At 40.0% G+C, this 20,289-nt stretch overlaps 1 protein-coding gene across 4 annotated transcripts in view; it reads right to left on the minus strand.

The window, feature by feature from the left end:
• Positions 1-8,077, minus strand: part of GOLGB1 (golgin B1) — a 92,150-nt gene extending 84,073 nt beyond the window's left edge. For 3 of the 4 annotated variants that reach the window (XM_037142279.2, XM_037142278.2, XM_037142276.2), the window contains exon 1: positions 7,951-8,077. The gene's annotated coding sequence lies outside the window, so the exon portion shown is untranslated. Of the gene's footprint in view, positions 1-7,342; positions 7,883-7,950 lie in introns of those variants that run through there. The other variant, XM_037142277.2, reaches the window with a different exon arrangement.
• Positions 8,078-20,289: the final 12,212 nt, after the last annotated feature.

Consider the following 20,289-nt stretch of genomic DNA (forward strand, 5'->3'; position numbering starts at 1 on the left):
AATAGGTGAAGGGATTAAGCAGAAAAGAAAAGAAAAGAAAAGAAAAGAAAAGAAAAGAAAAGGAAAGAAAAGAAAGGAAAGGAAAAGAAAAGGAAAGAAAAGAAAAGAAAAGAAAAGAAGAAGAAAAGAAAAGAAAAGAAAAGAAAGGAAAAGAAAAGAAAAGAAAAGAAAAGAAAAGGAAAGAAAAGGAAAGAAAAGAAAAGAAAAGGAAGGGAAGGGAAGGGAAGGAGAGAAAGAGAGAAAGAGAGAAAGAGAGAAAGAAGGAAGAGGAAGGAAAGAAAGAAAGGAAGAAAGAAGGAAAGAAAGAAAGAAAGAAAGAAAGAAAGAAAGAAAGAAAGAAAGAAAGAAAAAGAAACAAAACTCAGAGACAAAAGAGCATGGTGATTACCAGAGTAGACGCCTTCTATGTCCTCTGGCAGGAGACAGAAGGTACATGGAGGATAAATAGTGAAAGAAAGGAGACTTGACTTGGGGTGGTGAACACACAATACAATATACAGATGATGTATTATAAAATTGTACACTTGACATCTATATAACCTTATTAACAGATATCACTCTGATAAATTCAATTTAAATTTTTAAGTTTTTTTCACTGATTTAAGAAAGAGAAGGGGGGAAGAGAGAAAGAAACACAGATATGAGAGCAAAACATAGATCAGATGCCACTTGCACATGCCCGACCAGGGACTGAACCAGCCACCCAGGCATGTGTCCTAACCAGGAATCCAGCCCATGACCTTTTGGTTTGCAGAACAACACCCTACCAACTGAGCCACACTGCCCGGAACAATAAAAAAAATTTTTTTAAGGATTGATTGTAAGCATTCATTACATATTTACTTGTGGGACTGACTAGGATGGAGAGAGCATAGTATTTAATGATTATATGCTCTGACAATATATAGAGCTACCGTGAGAAAATATTTGAGGAGGATGTAAATAGCATATGCAAAGAAACCCTTTAAAAATTGTTTTTGGTAACCAAAAATTGGTGGTAGTTCTATCAGTATTGTTATTTCTAGACTACTGTATATGTTACACGGAATTATAGTAAATGAGTAATTATGGGTACAGTAATTCTATCATATCTTCAGCATGTAAAAAGGAGTAACAGCTATAACACAGAAGAAAGTAAGAACCATGAAATAAAAACCGATTTTGAATTTAAACTGAAAATATCAGCATGAACCTACAAGGTGTATTACCTTAGTAGATACATTTTCCTAGTTCTGTCCTCTGAAAAGCTTTAAAAACAATGACAAACTGAGGAGCAGTGAGCATCTTTTATGCATAGACTGGGGTCTTACAATAGCATTTCCCATTAAAAAAATATTTTTAAACAGGAAGGCTTCTTGGAGAAATGACTGATTCCAGTTTAGTAGGAAATGCACAAAATGAGTCTGAAACATCTTGTCATATGAAATAGCGAGGAAGCTATCAAAGACTTCTACAGTCATGTCAAAATGGCTAAGGAGCCGAACTGAAGTTCTCAGAGGCCAAAAGAACAATGTGAGTTTCTGATAAGAGTATGAATTGCAATGCATTAAAATACACCAAAAATGTTTAAAGCCATTAAGTTCATGATAATAACAATCTGGTCATCATCTGAACTGATTATGTTGAAATTAGGTAAGTACAAGAATTTATCCTGCCGTCCCTATCTGAACTTTATCACCCAGGAAGCAAATAGTACATGAGGTGATACACTGCCCTATAAAATTATTTCAGCTAATAAAAGAAATCAAATGGTTGCCATTAGAATTTCAGCCTCGTATTTACAACTCCTAATAAATTCATGCATTTAGACAGCACATTTGCAGCTAATAACAAAGAAAAAGCAAAAACCAGACATTATGACTTTCCCAATGAAAGAATATACCACCACCCATAGTGGTGGTGTATTCAATGCCAAAGGAATTGAATCTCAGTCTGGTGAAGCCATGGGATGGGCTGCCAATTTGCAGGAAATGCAGAGGACAGAGGAATAGCTGAACTGAACTGTTAAAAAGGAAATTCCCAGAGTGAAGGAAACTCCACAGTTCTTCAACAGAAACTAAGAAGAAGACAAGAGGCACACCAAGTTAAAAAGGTGGAGGGAAAGTTCACATTTGGGTGATCAAACCATGGAGAAAAAACAGAAAATGCTACTTGGGAATAAAAGGGAGGACTTTTATTGGGATGGGCTACATGGAGGGATGACGAGATAGATGTTCATCTTATAATAATTTATTAAACTATACATTTTGGGGGATTTTTTTTTTAGTACTTGAGTTTTATTTTACAATTAAAAGGGTTTGGGGGGGGGTTGTTGTTATTTTTACAAATCAATTAACAGCCAGAGTTGTCCATAACAGAGTTTCTCAACTTAACCTCTGTTTTTGTCTCACGTGCTGACCTGTATTTACCTCACTCACTGGCCATTTTCCATCACTTTCAGTTCAGGTTCCCCAAATACCACCCAACCCACCTCCATTACAGCCCTGCTGTTTGTACCTACAAGTTCTACTCTAAGCAGCTTGGATCCTTCTGCTTCAGCTACTCCCTTTAGGACCAAACAGAATATCACTGAGATGTCAAACACAATGACAATGTTTCTCAACCATTTTAAAACCATACACCCTTTGGAGAAATGTAAGATTATCATGTATGCGCAAACATGTTCACACACACATTCAGAATGGTATGCCCTAGATCAGGTAGTTTGTGATGGATTTATAATTTCTATTGTAAAAATGTGTTTTTTTCATATTCCAAATGTAAAGTTAAAATCCTGAATGTTTTTTTCAAACTGAAACTCCCCCCTCCCCATCCACCAGGACCACATTATCAAATTCTGATTTGCTTCTCTAAAAGGATGTGTCTTCTTCACCAGCATCCACTGAAAATTATTGCACATGAAGGACACATACAGATGAACACAGAATGATATTAACAGTAACAATTACTGAGCAATACATACCATGTACTTTACATTTTTCTCTGATATCCTTACAAAAGTTGCAAAGTAGATATTATCATTATCCCCATTTTATAGACAAGGAAAACTGACAGAGAAGTTAAGATATTTCAATGTCTCTCAGATAAATAAGCATTATTGAATAAGATAAAATGCTCTTTGAGTGAAAAACAGGTTACTTTTCTCATGTAAGTGGTTAAAAATATGTATATTTGAAGAAAGACAACATCATTATCATGCCTGTATCATTACAGACCAGAGTAAAAGGAATTTGCTTGTAGAGTGATTCAGTAACATCAGAGGGCCATGAGAAAGATGGCACAGTGGAAAAAGCACCAAACTGAGAGCCAGGAACTGAGCTTTTGGTCGCAGCTCCCATGCAAAGCGGTTAGATTGTAATAAGTCACTTAAAATGAAGACTGACAAGGAACATTCTAATCCTCAGTACTATGACCATGATTCAAGAGTAATTTCTCTAGTTGTTGCTATTAAAGGAATCATATGGAAACAGAAGTGGAAAGAGTATCTCAGATCCAGTTCAGTGGCTTTACGTAGCTCAAAGGTTGGGAATTCGAGGGCAAGAGAACCACTAAGCAGCATGTTTAAACTAAATGAAGACAGATGGACCCCCACCTCTGTTAGCTCGCTGTAGGACAGAAATGGGCAAATGTATAATAAAAATTAGGGAAGGGGAAAATATTTATGTTCATAGTAATAAATTCATGAGTGGAGTTATGCGTCACCATTGGACAATGCTTTTCCTACTGTTTTATAAAGCACCAGAATGAGCAGCAAATTGGGAAAAGAAAAAAAAATAAAGAACGATTTATGCCAAGGCCAAGGTTCAATAAAAACTAAGGCAAATAAAACAATACCTTGAAGACAATGCTGGCCACACCTTCCAAAAACCCTGCACAGGATCTTGACACTTGTATGCTGAGGTGGCACTTAAAATTCAGTGAGTCTTACTTTAGCAAAGTCTTCACTACCATAAATAACTTTTAATTTTATTTTTTAAAGATTTTATTTATTTATTTTTAAGGAGAGGGGAAGGGAGGGAGAAAGAGAGAGAGAAACAGCAATGTGTGGTTGCCTCTCACATGGCCCCCACTGGGGACCTGGCCCACAACCCAGGCATGAGCCCTGAGTGGGAATCAAACCCACAGCACTTTGGTTTGCAGCCCACACTCAATCCACAGAGCTATACCAGCCAGGACTAAATAACCATTTTTTAAATAACTACTTGTTGTCGAGCACAATGCCAGGAGTCACAAAAATATAAAAAGAAATATAAAGCATGTCTCTAACCACAGAGAACTTAGTTCAAAATGCATGGGGAAATCAAGAAAATAACTAAAAATAGCACGTGCCTGTGTGTACATCCACTTGCTTAGGAATTTAAATCGTATTTCCCCCCAGAAACAACACAGAAAACACTGAGACTTCTAGGTCTCTCTTCAAACTTATTTAATGGTTATTTGGTTGAGCCTCAGTATTCCTTAATTCTCAAAGTGATTCTCAACCAGTTTGCTATAAAGCTGGAAAAATCATATGCAAATTGTAGCTTTATAATTAGAAAATAAAAACTGATTTTTCATGACACAAAAACCTACTACTTTCGTTAAATAAATTTAGAGTACATGGTAGCTATAATTATATACACCATACTATGTATAAGTACTGCTCCAGTTGCTTTATGTATAACTTATTTGTCATCATTTTACTCATTTTATTATTAAAAACAACCCCAAGGAGGAGGTACTATCTACATACCCAGTATAAAGATGAGTAAACTAAAATATGGCAAGGTCAAATAATTTGCCTAGTCACAGAACTCAACAAAGCTTCTTGGCTGGTGGACATACACAAAAGTTACTGTTTTCTGAGCAACCCCATCACCCAACATTTGTCACTGAGGCTGAAAATAGGGTTGGAGGCATGAGGACACTTACAGTTCCATAAGCACTTTTTTTTGAAGGCTACATCAACTAAAATGAAAGGATTCAGAATAGTATAGCTCCAAAGAATTATATATTGCTTATATCACAGACAGATTCACACAAGGCCCTAGGATATACGAAGTATGTCCAGAAGGTATCCAGCCATGCAATATGAAAAACAGAGACATTTATTGAAGATAGAAGATACAAGAAACATTGTACATAGGACAATGACGCCTCAGTCCCCTTCAAAGCAGGCACCTGGGGACCTCACACAGTTGTCCCAATCGGCATCAGCTGCCCTGTTGTATTTTCCTGCATCTCATCAATGGTCTGAAATCTCTTCCCTTTCAAAGGTGATTTTAGTTTTGGGAAAAGTCAGAAGTCACAGGGCACCAAATCTGGGCTGTAGGGGGACTGTTGAGTCACCTGGTTGACTTGATGTTTCACCAAAAATCTCTGCACAGGATGTGATACATGAGCAGGTGCGTTGCTATGATAAAGCTGCCAATCACCAGTTGCCCATAGCCGCAGCCTTCTGAATCCTCCAAATAGTTTCCGCAGAGGAATATTCAAGCTTAAATGCAAAAGGTGATGTAGATTTGTTGCTCTACTCACTCAGTCATTTTGAATACAATGGCCACACAGTGCACATGCTCACTCAATGGTGTATAGCACCCCCACTGACTAGGACAGTGAAGCTGCTACCATTGTTTACACATGCACATTTCAGTCCTCTCTCCTTGGCTGCCAGGTTACATCAATGTGGCACAAACCATTCTTGTTATCTTTACAATGGCTGGCTGGAATTTTTGTGGATAGACCTCGTTATGTACATGGATAGTCACTAAAGCAGGGTTTGTGGTAGCCAATAACTGGAAACAATCTAAATGTCCATTAATAGAGTGCAGGTTAAATACATTTTGATATTTCTACAAGGGAATGCTATCTAGCCTTCTTAAAAAATGATGTAGTCTTATACTTATGGATATGGAAGAATATCTGACATATAGTATTGAGTGGCATAGAAAGGTGTAAAATAGCATGTGTTTTGTGATTCCACTTGTGAAAATAAAAAAGGGGGAAATATATATGTTTGTGTACTTGAATATGATCAGAATATTTCTTAGGAAAAAAATTATATACAGTGCTTACTTCTAGAAGACGGGAAATGGGGAAAGGAGTAGACAGACTTTTGGTTTTTTATTATACTTTTGTATTAAATTTCATTTTACCAAAAGCATATACTGCTAAATTTAAAATGGCCTGTTAAAAATAGAGCACTACAGAACCTAAACTCCACTTAGATAGCAGCTCCTAACAATAAAGTGGTATGTTAATGATCAGTGGTCAGTTCCCAAATAATTTATTCCTACTAGGAGTTAACCTAAGAAGTGTATGAATGGTTTATTTTTAATAAAAAGTAAAACCTACATCCTTCTAATTAATCCATTAATGCAAAGGAGGAGAGGGGCATTTAAGAATCAAGCAGAAGGAAAAAATAATTGTCTCTAACAGATGAATATTTTTAGGAGAATCTGCATCCCAGAACAATGGAGGGCCTCAAAACATATTTTTAAAAAGAAACCCCTTCAGTCTGGAAGTCCTTAAAGATGCAGACAGCTTTCTTGAAAAGTAAGGAAACACTTTCATATGGACTCCAAATTAGTTTGGAAGCATCCCAGGGAGTAAGAGTTGTTTTTCATCCTTTAAAAAGTATGCTTTTGCATATTGTATATTTACAGTGCCATTTATCCATTACCTATAATGAAAGACACAGTATTTTGAGAATGCTTATTTTAAATGTTTTACTGATAAAGGCTGCAATAAAAAAATGGTTGGAAACTAATGACATAGACATACAAATTTAATGCAGCAAAGAGAAAAGCATTTAATGGTCATTCATTCCATAGCCCAGGGATGAAGAGTCAAAGCTGTGAAACAGTGTACAATGCCTGTAATTTTTTTAGTTCTCAACCTTCTCCTATATGTATTCCATGACCAAACCCTGCCATTTTCCAAAAGAGCACTTCCTGGTTTTGCCCATTCACAATCATCAAACCATCCAAATTTAATTTACTTCATGCTTTGGGAAAGGCCTTCAGCTTCTCTGTACAGACTTCTCCACTGCCGTCTTGCAGACTGTAAGATTCTTTGAAAGCTCTGAGAGTGTGCAACCATTTTCAAAAGTGAAAGCATTTATCTAGTAATGTTAGATACCTGTTTCATTCCACACAGACCAATTGGAGCTCTTTAAATAAAGCAAAGATATTCCTCACTTGTCAAGGGGCTCATCCCCCCCCCCCCCCCCGCCCCCTCACACTACCACCGCTCACGTTGTGCAGAATAAACATCCTCCACATTACCAATCAAGTTTTTTTTTTTTGTCTGCAGTACCTCCAGTACTCTCCAGGAGTCCCTTTCACTGTAACAGCCGGCTCACCTCTGATTCCTGGGGTTTTAGGCTTGGTGGAATTGCAATAATCATCCCTCTCTCCAAATCTCTCCAGCAACTCCTAGTCAGAATTATCTCACAGGCCCTCGTTTATGTTAATCTCTCCAACGTTTCCGTGATCTCCGCCCTTAAGAACTTTGATTTGTTTGGGTCCTGCCTCCCCTTCGAGACTCTGTTTGTTTAGAGCTTGAGCCCAGAGCCGGAAGGTTCTCTCCGACATCAGCCGCTGCATACCTAGGCCGGCCTCAACAGGCCATTCGGGGAGCAAGGCCACGCAGGGAAGACTGACCCGAGCGGTTTTCTCAGTCGCTCCCAGCTGAGAAAGGTCCTGGAGGAGAGGGGGAATTGCACACACGTCGAGGACGTGCTGGGCAACCCTGAAGCCCTCGGGCCAGGCCAGCAGGCGTGTGGGCGACTAGAACTTGGCCTGATAGGTGAAGGGAGGCGAGTGAACGGCCAGATCTCGGACTGAGTCAAAGAGGCCAGGCGGGGAGGGGATCCGCCTGTGGCTGCTTCGGCAGCTCCACAGGCCCTGTAGCTGGGGTTACCGTTAAAAGACAACGGAGGGGAGGAGTTGGGGAGCGTCCCCCACTCACCTGAAAGAGACTGACGCCAATGGCTCCAGCTGCCCCCCTCCCAAATTTAAGCCACGTCAGCCTGGGAATCCCGAACACACCGCCTACCACCGCTGTGCCCGCTGAAGGACTCAACCACTCGCAGTTGGGAAGGAAGACGGGATTAGCACACTGGCCAATCAGGACTATTGACAAAGCGTTGCCAGGGATACCAGGCACGCCTTGTTCATAACCAACTCACCAACAAAGCCCGAAACCAATCAACTTCAGCAAATGCTCCGCTTCCTCAAAGAAACAGCCAATGGGCTCTAAAGAATGGTGGAGGAGCGGACTCTGACCCTCGAGCTAGTGTTCCGGAAGAGGATCCGGGATCAAGCCGGAAATTCCGGAGTGGGGCGGGGAGTAGCAGTTTGGTAAAGGTCAGGTGTTTTCAGTGTCAGGTGGGTCGCCCGAATTCTTCGAATTCTTCTGTGTACTAGGCCGCGCGATTAACCCGCTTACCGCTTGGCCATTGGGCTTGTTGAAAAAAGCTGTGGGAAGAGTGGAGTTGTAGATTATGCTGTTAGAGTCATAAAATATTAGAGCTGGAAAGTGAGTCGTCTAATACTACCTTTTCATTTTACTCATGAAAAATGAGAACCAGACCAAAGGGCCTCTCCCACAGACAAATGACGATTTAATGATGAAACTTGAACTAGAACCTGGTGTTTGTATGAAAGAGGATCAGAGATGTTTCTAAGGATGAGAGAATAGTGTATACTAGGAAAATACTTTCTTGAAATGACAAAAGCATAGAGAATCTAGGATTCTAGATTTCAGGGTGGGCGAGAGAGAATGCTGAATGGGTTTATAAAGGCCACATGAAGAATTTTTACGATGATAGAGCTGTTTCTGCATCTTAACTGGTGGAGGATATATGAACCCACAAATGTAGTAAAAATAGAACTAAATACACGCACAGTCACACAAGTACAAGAAAAACCAGGACATTTGAATGAGACAGTTGCATCAGTTTCAATATCCTGGTCGTCATATGCACTGTTTTGACATGTTACCATTGGGGAAAACAGTAAATGGTACACAGATCTCTCTATTGCGCCTTTACAACTGCAGGTGAACCCACAGTTACCTCTAAATACGAGTTTAATTTGAAAACAAAACAAAAAAAGCAGCACTCGAGGTGTGCTGAAGGTGAGATTTGAAGACTCAGTCCTGGAATCAGAGCAAGTGAGGAGCTCCAGTAAGGAGTCACTGAAATCATGCATGCTCTACTTAGGCCCCTCTAAAGGAAAGGGGGGAAAGTAGCCAACTCCTGTGATTTCAGGCACTACCCCGACAGTAAGAATATTAGCTTGAATTTATTACGGCTTACTGTGTGCCAGGCACTCAACCCACTATAGCATCCTTACCTTCATGCTCAGTAAGGCTTTTGCAAGCTGCCCATCTAAAATTTCAGTCCCCTGCAATTACTGTATACTATTCTTGGAACTGAAGATAGAGCTGAGATCAAAAGAGGAAAAAATTCCTGGTTTTTTGGAACTCAATCTAGTAAGGAGAAAATGAAGATAAATAATATAATACAGCAGATGGCAAAATGCTTAGGAAATAAAATTAGCAGAGAAGCGGGTACAGTGCATGCAGGGGGCTGCAATTTTAGAAAAACAGACCAGGCCTGATGACTTTTGTTTCATCCTCTTATAATCAAAACTTGGAATGTACAGGGCAGCCCTGCCAGAGCCTGACACGAGCCAGGACTTGGAACGTCTTCTCCAGGCTCTCCAAGAGCTTCTAGTTGAGGTCAATAAACAAAGGGAATGTTGCTGAATAGGAACTGCAGCTGCTTAGGGCTGAGGCACCCAGCTGACTGCATCAACAGCTGAAAATGCTCCCTGATGATATGCAAACCTCTTAGGTAGCTGCTCTCTGTGTTATATTTAAATAGGCATTAAGTATAATCCTTATTAATCAAGGTTTCTCTAGCCATAAAGAAAAATCTAAATTTTGAGATTTGTATTTTGTATGAAAATGTTTGTGTATATTTGCTCTGCAGAGCTCTGGCTTCTTATCAGTTATATTCCCCTCTATCAGCAAAAATCCCAGAAGAATCCAAAGTGTACCAAACACCCCATACTCAAAGCCTAAGAAAAGATTATTCTTCTGAAATCCCTAGCCCTGATAGGTAGTGAGCCATGAGTGTTTCTTCTGGAAGTGCAGAGATAACTGTTCATATTTTGTTGCTCATTTCTCAAGTGGGGCCCTCCTACAGAATTCCTGTAGTAGATGGGAATTTGTGTCATTCATACCTGTGCTGTGGCCAAAGGGACTGCTGTTCTGAATTGTTTGGGCTCTCTTCTGATGTCCTAGGAGGCCAATATGACATGGGGTAGATTTCAGACTATTTGTCTCCATGTAACAGTTGGTAGTCATTCTTTCATATCGATTGACTCCTAGAAATAGATGTCACAGGAGACCTCCTACAGGAATTGGGATTTCTGTTCTCTTGACTTTTCTCCTAGGAACATTAACACTCCTGATTAGACACTAGACTCGTGGAGGGACTGAGCTGGCTTTACAAAAACTAAGACCAGGCCTGATGACTTTTGTTTCATCCTCTCACAGTCCTTAAAACTTACCACGTACAGCAATCCTTAATGTGTATTTTTGTGCCCATCTTCAGGCTTCTGGTCTCCCTAGGTCTCTGTATATGATCCGTCTTTGAGGACAAATTTGGAAGAAATTAAGATTTAGTGGTCTATTATGTCTGCAGTATCTCCTTGCCTCCTGTTGGATAAGCTTTGGGATGGGGAGGTTGGGTGATAGGTCGGATCTCGGGAGGGCTATAAGTATAGAATAAGCAGTCTTCTCAGAGGCATTAGAGATGCCTGAGGGATGCAGAAGCTTGTTGGTTTCTGCTCCTACTCTGATATTAAGGCCCCATTCTCTGTCTTTCAGTTCTTGCTAAGCATCCTTAAGAAGTAGCAGTTTTTCCTGGCACATGGGAGAACAGGAGCACTATGAAGGCCAGGCATCCTTGCATGGGAGTTGATAAGGGTTGTCTCCCAGCCATGGTCTGGTTGGCAGCTGCTGCTGTTATAGCTAAAAAAGAGAACACTTAGAAACTTCCACTGAGTTTTCGGAGGCTAGAAAGACTAGAGTTTTTTTGACTCAAAGGCCTGAAATAGGTTAACCTCCAGGAAAATTAATTGAGGCCTCTTTTAACTTCAAGTCTTCCCCACTGAATCAGCAGGCTTTGGGTACTTCATGGAGCATGTGGAGCCAGGCAGAAAACCTTGGAAGCCATTGTAAGCAAAGGGTGGGAATGGCTCAGGCAAATGGGCTTGTTCTCCATAGGAGATGAAGCCACAGTGTTCTGTAGAAGAGAAGCAGCATTTATGCCACAATAATTCAGATACTATTTTGATATGAATCATTACTGAGCATTTGCAGTATATGAGGAAGTCACAGGGGGAGCAATTATGACTTTCTCTCATCCTAAGGCACCTAAAGACAAGGGCATGAAGAATCTTAAACCAAAGAGAAAAAAATTTCTAAGAGGTATAACCAAAAAGCTTATTCAGTGTTCACTCAACAAACACTTCTAAGTACAGACTATGTGCCTCACACTGGCATGGCTAAATTTTTATCTAGCAGCTAAAAATAAGTCCCAGGCTCCTAAGTAAGCTTTTTGATGGGGACTTCTCTAGCCCGTCAATTTGAAGAATGTTCTTATGTTCCTCGGAGTATGTGGCAGGCCCCTCTTCTGGATAACTTCCAAGTATTGTACTATAAAAGTTCCTAAGGATGCAGCTGTACTCAATGTGTTAATATACTGGCACAATGAGAACACTAGAACTCAAGTTATATATCAAACTGACATCTCTGATCTACTCATAGGAACTTTCAAGGACTATATCACTAAAGTCTACCCTCAGTAATATTCCTAGCAAAAGAATAACCAAGATTAACAAAGTCACCCTACCATTGTTAATATAACCAGTAAATTTGACGATTTTCATACAAGACACATACTGCGAGAAAGTCTATGAACTTCCTAATTGTCTGTGTGACCTAGGTATGCTCTGCTCAATAAACACCTTGATTTTTTTTTCAGTTTTTAACAAGATATCGTCTTCATTTACTACTTGAATACTAAGCATGCTATTTAGGAAGGTGTATTCAACCTAGACTCAAAACCAAGTTATTAATGGCTTTTGTATAATCAGCAGCAGTTAGCAGCCCCCCTCCTGATTTCTGATGTACTGTAAATGCAACACTACCCTCTGTCTCCTGCCTCCTCCCTCTCAGCCCTGAAATTTATCAACCTTCTCCCAGGATTAGCAGCCTTCTCTTTCACTTTCCCCACACACACTTTAATTAGGTTGATGGCCAAGAAATGCAGACTGATTAATATAAATGATTTAGCTACATAATTTATATACCCAGTAATAAGATACCTTATAGGAGTGCTGTGCAGGTACAAGTGTTTAGCCTATTCCCTGGGGCTGTCTTTTCCATTATAATATAAATTCCTCTTTACACCTGTGTGGTGATGAAAGCTGCACATTCTAGAAAAGGGCAGCTAGGATGTTGCCTCATGTTTTCTCTTCTGTATGTCATATTGGAATTGCATAGAGCCAGTATGGGCAACCCACATTTACTACTTTTTGATTTTATTAATCTTTCTATGCTACTGATTATACTTATGACCATTTTACTCCTGATTATACTGCATGAAATCCAGGGCACTAAAGTACCTCTTCAGTATTAATTGATTAAATAGATATCTTTCATTCCCTCTGAATACTCCTTCGACTGGTCATTTATTCTTTGATTCACTTCCTTGAGAGGTTCTGTCCATCCATCTCCCGGACCAAGTTAGTGAAACTTATATATACATCACTCCCTGCAAAATAGTCATGACACTTTAAATCACATACTTGGTTAATATGTATCTTTTCTGTTGGAATGTAAGGTTCAGTAGCAAAGAGTATCTGCTGCATCTCTCAAAAAAGACCTCACAGGCAAAAAGGGGCTGCAAAGAAGTATTCCAAGTCATGAAATCCAAAGACCTACAACCAAGATTGCTCTATCCAGCAAAACTTTCATTTAGAATGGAAGGGCAGATAAAGTGCTTCTCGGATAAGGTCAAGTTCAAGGAGTTCATCATCACCAAGCCTTTATTATATGAAATGTTAAAGGGACCTAAGAAAAAGAAGATAAAAAATATGAACAGTGAAAGGACAGCAAACTCACAGTTATTAACAACCACACCTAAAAAAAAAAGAAAAGGAAACTAAGAGGACAGCTAGATCAGGATGAAACCATAGAAATGGAGATCACATGGAGGGTTAGCAACAGGGGAGTGGGAGGAGGAGAAGGGGGGAGAAGGTACAGAGAATAAGTAGCATAGATGGTAGGTAGAAAATAGATAGGGGGAGGGCAAGAATAGTTTGGGAAATATAGAATCTAAAGAACTTGTGACACATGTACATAAACTAAAGAAGAGATGGTGGGGGCGGGGGTGTGCAGGGTGGAGGGGAATGAAGGGGGAAAATGGGACAATTGTAATGCCATAATCAATAAAATACATTAAAAAGAAAAAAATCGAGTTTCAACCTCCACCCCCCCCAAAAAGAATCATCAATATGACAAGCATTGACTAATTGCCTCTTCATTGTGCCCCAAACCCACAACCCAGACACATACCTGAGCTGGAATTGAACTGTCGAGGTTTCACTTTGCAGGATGATGCCCAACCAACTGAGCAACAGTAGTCAGTGGTAGCACATCATCTCTTACATTATAAATGCTTCTAGGTGACTTCCAGCCAAGATGGAGGCATAGGTAGGCACACTGTTCCTCCTCTCACAACCAAAAGAAGGACAACAACAATTTAGAAACAAAAACCAACCAGAACTGACAGAAACTACAACTGTATGGAAATCTGACAACCAAGGAGTTAAAGAAGAAACATTCATCCAGACTGATAGGAGGGCCAGAGATGGACAGCCAGGCAGGACTCACAGCAAGGCAGTAGCTAGAGGACTGGGGAGGTCATGGCTGACCTGGCAGACTGACAAAGCAGCAGCTGCACCTGGCAGACGGGTGAAGCAGGCAGTCCCATATCTGTGCACAGATAAACCAGGAGGAACAATTGGGGAGCGAGATAGACCCACAACCCAGGGTTCCAGCCTGAGGAAATAAAGACACAAACCTCTGAATGAAAACACCTGTGGGAGTTGAGGCGGCAGTGGAAGAAACTCCCAGCCTCACAGGCGAATTCATTGGAGTGACCCACAAAGTACTAGAAGATACAGAAGCCCACCCATGCGGGAATCAGCACCAGAAAGTCCTACTTTGCTTGTGGGTAGCAGGAGAAGTGACTGAAATCCAGCAGAAAGCAGAGGAAGCGCCAATGTTCCCTCTCAGACCCCTCCCTACACATGGCCTCGCAACACAGCAACAAGTGTTGCCCCGCTCTGCTGAACAGATAAAGCTCCACCCCTTCCTACATAACCTGAGCAAGGAGACAAAAAAAAAAAAAAAAGGCCCAAATGAAAGAACAGATCAAAGCTCCAGAAAAAATACAACTAAGTGATAATAAGATAGCCAACCTATTAGTGCACAGTTGAAAATACTGGCAATAGGATGCTCACAGAATTGGTTGAATTTGGTCACAAATTAGATGAAAAGGTTATGCTAAGTGAAATAAAGGAAAATGTACAGGGAACCAATAGTGATAGGAAGGAAACTGATAGTCAAATCAGTGAAGTGGATCAGAAGGAAGAAAGAAACATTCAACCAGAAAAGAATGAAGGAACAAGAATTCAAATGAGGAGAGGCTTAGGAACCCCCAGGACATATTTATACATTCCAACATCTGAATTATAGGCGTACCAGAAAAAGAAGAGGAAGAGGAAGAAATTGAAAACTGCCCTGGCTGGTGTAGCTCAGTGTATTGAGCATGGGCCTGTGAACGAAATGATTGTGGTTCGATTCCCAGTCAGGGCACATGCCTGGGTTGCAGGCCAGTTCCCAGCATGGGACACACAAGAGGCAACCATGCATTGATATTTCTCTCCCTCTCTCCTTCCCTTCCCATCTAAAGATAAATCTAAAAAAATAAATTAAATATTAAAAAAAAAACCTTAACTTCCCCAATCTGGCCAAGGAAACACAGTTCCAGGAAGTCCAGGGGGCTCAGAGAGTCCCAAAGAAGTTGGACCCAAGGAGGAAAACACCAAGGCACATCATCATTATATTAGCCAAGATAAAAAATGAGAGAATCTTAGAAGCAGGAAGAGAGGAGACAGTTACCTACAAAGGAGTTCCCATAAGGCAGGCTATCAGCTGATTTCTCAAAAGAAACCTTGCAGGCAAGAAGGGGCTGGAAAGAAGTATTCCAAGTCATGAAAGGCAAGGACCTATATCCAAGATGACTCTACCCAGCAAAGCTATCATTTAGAATGGAAGGGCAGATAAAGTGCTTCCCAGATAAGGTCAAATTAAAGGAGTTCGTCATCACCAAGCCCTTATTATATGAAATGTTAAAGAAATTTATTTAAGAAAGAAAAGATAAAAATATGTTCAGTAAAATGAAAGCAAACTCGGTTATTAACAACCACGCCTAAAACAAACAAAGCAAACTAATCAAACAAGTAGAACAGAAACCAAACAACAGAAATGGAGATCACCTGGAGGATTATCAACAGGGGAGTGGGAGGGGGCGAGAGGGGGAAAAGGTACAGAGAATAAGTAGCATGAATGGTAGGTAGAAAATAGGCAGGAGGAGGGTAAAAATAGTATAGGAAATGTAGAAGCCAAAGAACTTACATGTATGACCCACAGATATGAACTAAAGGGGGGAATGTGGGTGGGAGGGTGTGTGCAGGGGGGAAAATGGGACAACTGTAATAGCATAATCAATAAAAATATATATATATGCTTCTAGGCAATCATTGAATGAATAGCTGTATCATAGTTGAACATCTCTTGGTCAAATATTGAAAACTTAGTCATTTTACAGTTATTAAGTGTATAAGATGCATAGTGGAGGTATATATATATATATTTGGCATCACCTCAGCACTCAGTAGGGCTTCCATAAAGGAAATGGGCCATTTTCATGTAGCCAATTAAATACCTACATAAAGCCCAAGTATAAAAAGAGTTACTGAGTGAACTATTGATTAACTAAAACGAATAAGTGGGGTTTTGTAGACTTGTACTTAAACGTGGGGAAGTTAGTCAATGTTTTAGTCATCATCAGTTTTTACATTTGAAAACTAGAAATTATAAATGCTCCTACTATAGGGTTGTTGTAAGAATTAAATGAGATAATAACAATAAAATAGTTATCAGAGATGGGCACACATCACACAATAAATTTTACTTATTAGTAGCAGCAGCAGCAGCAGCAGCAGCAGCAGCAGCAGCAGCAGCAGCAGTAGCAGTAGTAGTAGGTTCCTGGAGTAAGGTGGGATGATTTGATGAAGGGTCTATGAATACCATATCCTTAGAGTTTCAAGTAGACTAGGTACTGGACCAACTATTAAAGGTTAATGCTGAAATAATTATCTTAGATCAGAAGTATGTGTATTTTTGGTGATTAATGATAGCCATTCTGAGAGGTGTGAAGTGATATCTCATTGCGGTTTTAATTCCATACATACCGACTATGATTCTCCTTTTTATTATATTTATTTTTAAGTATACTTTATTGATTATACTATTATAGTTTTCTCATATTTCTCCCCCTTTACTCCCCTCAGTCCTGCACCGTCCCTGCCAACAGCATTCTCCCACCTTAGTTCATGTCCATGGGTCATACATATAAGTTCTTTGGCTTCTCCATTTCTTATACTATTCTTAACCTCCCCACTGTCTATTTTGTACCTACCATCTATGCTTCTTATTCCCCATACCTTTCCCCCCATTCTCCTCCCTCGCCTTTCCTACTGATAACCCTCCATGTGATCTCCATTTCTGTGATTCTGTTTCTGTTCTAGTTGTTTGCTTAGTTTGTTTTTCATTAGGTTCATTGTTGATAGTTTTGTTTGTTGTCATTTTACAATTCATATTCTTTTTCTTAAGTAAGTCCCTTTAACATTTTATATAATAAAGGCTTGGTGATGAACTCCTTTAACTTAACCTTATCTAGGAAGCACTTTATCTGCCCTTCCATTCTAAATGATAGTTTTGCTGGATAGAAAAATCTTGGATTTAAGCCCCTGCCTTTTATGACCCTGAACGCTTCTTTCCAACCCCTTTTTGCCTGCAAGGATTCTATTGAAAAAAATCAGCTGATATAGTCTTACAGGAACTCTTTTGTAGGTAACTGTCTCCTCTCTAGCTGCTTTTAAGATTCTCCCCTTATATTTAATCTTGGGTAATGTAATTATAATGTGCTTTGGTGTGTTCCTCTTTGGGTCCACCTTCTTTGGGACTCTGAGCTTCCTGAACTTCCTGGAAATCTATTTCCTTTGCCAGATTGGGGAAGTTCTTCATTACTTGTCCAGATAAGTTTTCCATTTCTTGCTCTTCACCTTCTTCTTCTGGCACCCTTATGATTCAGATACAGAAATGTTTAAAATTGTCCCAGAGGTCCCTAACCCTTTCATTGTTTTGAATTCTTTCTTCATTCTGTTTTTGTTGAATGTTTATTTCTTCCTTTTGTTCCAAATTATTGATTTGAGTCCCCGTTTCCTTCCCTTTCTTGTTGGTTCCCTGTACATTTTCCTTTATTTCACTTTTCATAGTCTTCACTTTTCCCTCTATTTTGCAACCTCACTCAAACATTTTTGTGAACATCATGATTACCATTGTTTTGAGCACTGCATCTAATAGGTTGGCTATCTCTTCATCACTTATCTGTATTGTTTCTGGAGCTTTGATCTGTTCTTGCATTAGGGCCTTTTTTTTTTTTTGTCTCAACGCACCTGTTACATAGTAAGGGGCAGAGCCTTAGGTGTTCACCAGGGTAGAACAACCCAGGTTGCTGCGTCTTGATGCCACATGTGGGGGAGGGGGCCGAGAGACGACAATGTGGCTTGCCCAGCTGTTGGCCCACTTTCAGTCACTTCCTCCACTACCCACAAGGAAATCGAGCCCTTCTGGTGCTGATTCCTACATGGGTGGTTTTGTGTATGTTTTAGGACCATGTAGGTCTCTCAAACACTCCCTCCTCCTAGGCTGGGAGTTTCTCCTGCTGCCTCAACCCCCACAGATTTTTTCAGTCAAGAGTTTTTGAGGCTTTATCTCCCCACACTGGAACCCCGGTTTGTGCAATCTGCCTCTCCCCAGTTGTTTCTCCCATTTTATCTGCATGCAAATGTGGGACCACCTACTCAGCCAGATGCCACCTCGCTTGCCTTGGTCCTCCCACCACTGCCTTACCTTGTGAGTCCTCTCCACCCTGGCTGCCCATCTTCACCTCTCCTACCAGTCTGGATGGATGTTTCTTCTTTAAGTCCTTGGTTGTCAGTCTTCCATACAGTCCAATTTTCTGGCAGTTCTGGTTATTTTTAAATTTTAAATTTGTTGTCCTTCTTTGGGTTGTGCAAGAAGGTAAAGTGTATCTACCTACACCTCCATCTTTGTCAGAAGTTCCAGACTTATTGTTATATTAGTATATCGACTATAGCAGCATTAAAAGTCAGAAAATACGATAGCATTGTTTTACGTTAAAAGATTGTATTTTGGTATTGCAGGGGAGTTGAGTTAAACTAGTCAGTTTAGCTGGGTTTGGCTTCTTTTTATCTTCAAGGAACAACAGGCTTCAAATTATTTTTTAGCTGCAGTTACCATGTGCTTAGAGGAAGCTGGTCTAGAAAGCTGTTCTCAGCAGTCCTGCTCCACCTTCCACTATTAGCCGCCCCTGTATGCTTTTGCCACAGAGGGGGGTCTCTCTCTATGTATTTTTCCCTACCCCAGAAGTAAACTGCTATTGTTTATTACTTGGTGCTGAAAGTCTTGGGGACAACATGGGTGGTCTGTTTTCCTGATCCAGCCTATATTTTAGGCCAGGTCTTTTCTTTTGGGGGTCAGGGAGGGGCTTCCTCAGGGTTTACTTTTCTACTCCCTGGCAGTCAAATTTCCTTAAATCTGTGGTTGGCTTTTAGCAGGCAAGTTTCCTCCCCAGAATTTGCAGACCTGTAGTTTGTATTGGTATAGGGTTTCTAGGTCCAAGACTTCTGGGCCCTTCCAGGAGTGGAGGGTTTTGTCTATCACTCTCTCAGCAATGCTGGTTCTCTGCTTGTGCTAGGGTCTAGTGTTTCCTACCCTGCTCCCAGGGACAGACAGATTATGTTCCTATTCCTTCCTTACATGCAGTAAAATTTTGTCTGAGCCTTGTGGGTAAGAGGACTTGCTCTTCTGTTCTTGCAGCTTGAAGGCTTTTTAAGGCAAGGGTTTGTTAAAGTGGGTGATATGCTTTGGGCATGTCACCCAGTTAGTAGCAGCCTACCACTTCATGTTGCCTGCACCCCTAAAGGCATGTCTTTAGGCCTCCTGCTTCCAAAGTTTCTTGTATTTGATAGAAATACAAATATCTCCCGTCTGAAACTTGTATACTATAAACTAACATGCTACCCCACACTTGGCCTTTAAGTAAGTTGCTAAAACTTAGTTTCTTATCCCACTGCCTTTGTCTTCTATGCTCTACTAGAGATGAAATAGTTCATTTCACAGATGTTGAGTACTACCTCAATTTACTGGGTTGTTTTGAGTCTTCAGAGATCTGATAGGCTTAAAAAAGTACTTCTTGGCATTTCTTCTGTTATGGTGGGAGGAACATCCTCATATAGTTTTCTTCATTCCAAGTGAAACCAGAACTCTCATTTGCTTATTCTTACAGGTGAATTTTAGACACTTCTTTTTGAATTAGTAATAAAAATTGTATTAGGATTTTTTCTAAAATTTTACTAATGTCAACTTTAGTGGAACAGACATTACACTAGTTGGTCTTCCGATGCATAAATACTGGTATTTTCATCATTTATACAAAATTCATTTATACAAAGCACATACTCCAGGTTCCTTTTATGGAGTCCATGATTTGTTAATTGATTTTAACTTAAATTCTATAGTTACAAACACAAATCATGGTGGCTTATACTATTGAAACAAAATTATAAAGGTAAATAGGGACATCAGGAATTATTAGGTTAGAACCAAATAATCATATATGTACCTCGGATCATAACAGAAATTAAGCATTATATTTAGCTCTAAGATTCCTAGGAAACAAGACAAAAAGGGAAATAGTGGGATACAGAGTTCTCATAGAAAGAATGGAATTTTATCTGGAAAAATCTTGCACTGAATCCTAGGATTTTTAAATGTAGTTCCTTCTAGAAATAA

Source organism: Artibeus jamaicensis, unplaced genomic scaffold (assembly GCF_021234435.1).
Source record: "Artibeus jamaicensis isolate MK-2021 breed Jamaican fruit bat unplaced genomic scaffold, CSHL_Jam_final contig_3126, whole genome shotgun sequence".
In the NCBI taxonomy this organism is placed as follows: Eukaryota; Metazoa; Chordata; class Mammalia; order Chiroptera; family Phyllostomidae; genus Artibeus; species Artibeus jamaicensis.